Source organism: Diceros bicornis, unplaced genomic scaffold (assembly GCF_020826845.1).
Source record: "Diceros bicornis minor isolate mBicDic1 unplaced genomic scaffold, mDicBic1.mat.cur scaffold_331_ctg1, whole genome shotgun sequence".
In the NCBI taxonomy this organism is placed as follows: domain Eukaryota; kingdom Metazoa; phylum Chordata; class Mammalia; order Perissodactyla; family Rhinocerotidae; genus Diceros; species Diceros bicornis.
Window position 1 is genome coordinate 63,209 of NW_026691202.1, and position 2,655 is coordinate 65,863.

General features: G+C 38.4%; 1 pseudogene; it reads left to right on the forward strand.

The window, feature by feature from the left end:
* The first annotated feature begins 997 nt into the window (after nt 1-997).
* Nucleotides 998-1,742, forward strand: LOC131402898 (small ribosomal subunit protein eS6-like; annotated as a pseudogene).
* Nucleotides 1,743-2,655: the final 913 nt, after the last annotated feature.

Here is a 2,655-nt window from a genome sequence, read left to right on the forward strand (position 1 = left end):
ATAAGGATAACAGATTTAATCACAGATCTCAAGCCCATTATGAACATTAATTAATGTCTGACATCTCTTAATGAGGTAGGTAAAAACTATCATCATTTCACAGATGGAAAAATCAGGTCTAGGCAAGTTTGGTAACTTGTTCTTAGGCCACCCAAGAGATTGTGGCTCATTTCTAGAATCAATGCTTATTCTCCTCACATGCAAACTTTTTTGATTCACCATACACCAATCTGTTGGAAAAACAACCTGTTTTGCAAAACATTTCATTGATGATAGATGTGGAAATAATCTTTCTTAGGGTAGAAACATCTGATGGTATCAATATTCATACTACTTCGGTACCAATAATTTATTTTCTGTTTTGTTCTCTGAAGAAGAATAGATGTCCTGGTTGGAGAGAAAAAGCCCCAAGCCAAAATAAACCATTAAAAACCACTATCCATTTTGAAATAAAGCAATTAGCTTCTTCTTTTATTTAGAAACTTTACCCGGTTAGAGAGTTGGAGACAAACAAAATGAACATTGGTTGTCAAAATGCATTGATTTAATTTTTGCCCCTAAGATACCACACACAGTCAGTGAGTAAGGACTTTTGTCTTTTTTTTGGTCAGTTTGTTTCTTATGGATTCATGTTGCTTTGATCAATGTTGTTTGTGTGTCTGATCTTAATCTAAGTTTTTTGTTGTTTGACTAGTCCATCTGGTTAGACAGGATAGTGCAAAAAATTTGAAAATACTTTGGGAGTTGTCTTTTTAAATGATATTTGTTTTTATCTATTGCTTTGCTAAATTCCTACTGGCCTGGCAAAGAAGGGAAACAGAGGGAACACACAAGCAAAAATGAAGGGCACAAATGAATGAATAAATAATTGAGAGAGAAGGGATAGCTTCTCCTTAGAGAAAAATTCCAACTAATATATATAGAGGAATGAGGAAAATTGAAAGTCTTCATTAGCCTCTTTTTTTGTGGTGCCTCGGAGGTAGTCGGCTGCTTCAGGATGAAGCTGAACATCTCTTTCCCGGTCACTGGCTGCCAGAAACTCATGGAAGTGGACGATGAATGCCAACTTTGTACATTTTGTGAGAAGCGTATGGCCACAGAAGTTGCTGCTGACGCTCTGGGTGAAGAGTGGAAGGGTTATGTGGTCCGAATCAGTGGTGGGAATGACAAGCAGGGTTTCCCCATCAAGCAGGGTGTCTTGACCCATGGCCGTGTCTGCCTGCTATTGAGTGAGGGGCATTCCTGTTACAGACGGAGGAGGACTGGAGAAAGAAAGCACAAATCTGTTGGGGGTTGCATTGTGGTTGCCAATCTGAGTGTTCTCAACTTGTTCATTGTGAAAAAAGGGGAGAAGGATATTTCTGGACTCGCTGATACTACTGTGACTCGTCGTGTGGGGCTCAAAAGAGCTAGCAGAATCTGCAAACTTTTCAATCTCTCTAAAGAGGATGATGTCCGCTAGAATGTTGTGAGAAAGCCCCTAGACAAAAAAGGTAAGAACCTAGGACCAAAGCACCCAAGATTCAGCATCTTGTTCCTCCACGTGTCCTGCAACACAAACGGCGGCCTATTGCTCTGAAGAAACAGTGTACTAAGAAAAACAAGGAAGAGGCTGCAGAATATGCTGAACTTTTGGCCAAGAGAGTGAAGGAGGCCAAAGAAAAACACCAGGAACAGATTGCCAAGAGACAGGGGCTGTCCCGAAAGCTTCTACCTCTAAGTCTGAGTCCAGTCAAAAATGAAATTTTCTAAGAGTAACAAATAAGATCAGATATCCAAAAAAAAAAAAAAGAAGAAGAAGAAAGAAAATCTTCATTAGACAAACACCATAGTGATAATTATCAGAGGCAAAATATATTGAAGGATGCTAAAATTAGTGGGTAAAAGTTTGAGGAGAAGCAGGATATTTGTATAGTCTCAGTATTTCCCCTAAGATATTTATTAATGACAAGGGAAGGGGAATAATTACATGGAGAAACTTGGCAGAGACCACCATGTCTCCTGACTTTATGCTCTGAGAAGGGCACAATGCCATTTCTGTGGTGTTCTTGCCAAAAATGCATAACCTTCATCTAAACATGAGAAAGCATCAGACAAACCCAAATCGAGGGATATGCGACAAAATAACTCTACCAGTATCTCTGCCAAAGTGTCAAGGTCACGAAAGAGAGAGAAAGACCAAGGAACTATTTCAGATTGAAGGAGACTAAGGAGACTTGACAACTAAATGCAATGTGGGATCCTGGATTACATCCTGCATCAGAAAATGGACCTTAGTGGAAAAATGTTTCAAGTCTGTAGTTTAGTCACTAGTATTGTACCAATATTAATTTCCTGATTTTGATAACTGTACTGTGGTATGTAAAATGTTAACATTAGAGGATGCTGGATGAAAGGTATATGGAAACTACTATTTTTGCAACTTTTCTGTAATTCTGAAATTATTTCAAATTTGAAAAGTCAAGAGGGCATTTATAGCAGTTCCCTAAATAACTCTGCATAGGTGGTGGGAAAAGAAGATTTCGATGGCCTTGAAATATCTGGATAATATATCTTTCCAACTCAGTCCAATAACTCTTTACCTGGGCATATACAGTTTGAGAACTTTACCTCTTTTAAACGCATAGAAGATCATAGCCTTTTTCTATATGAAAT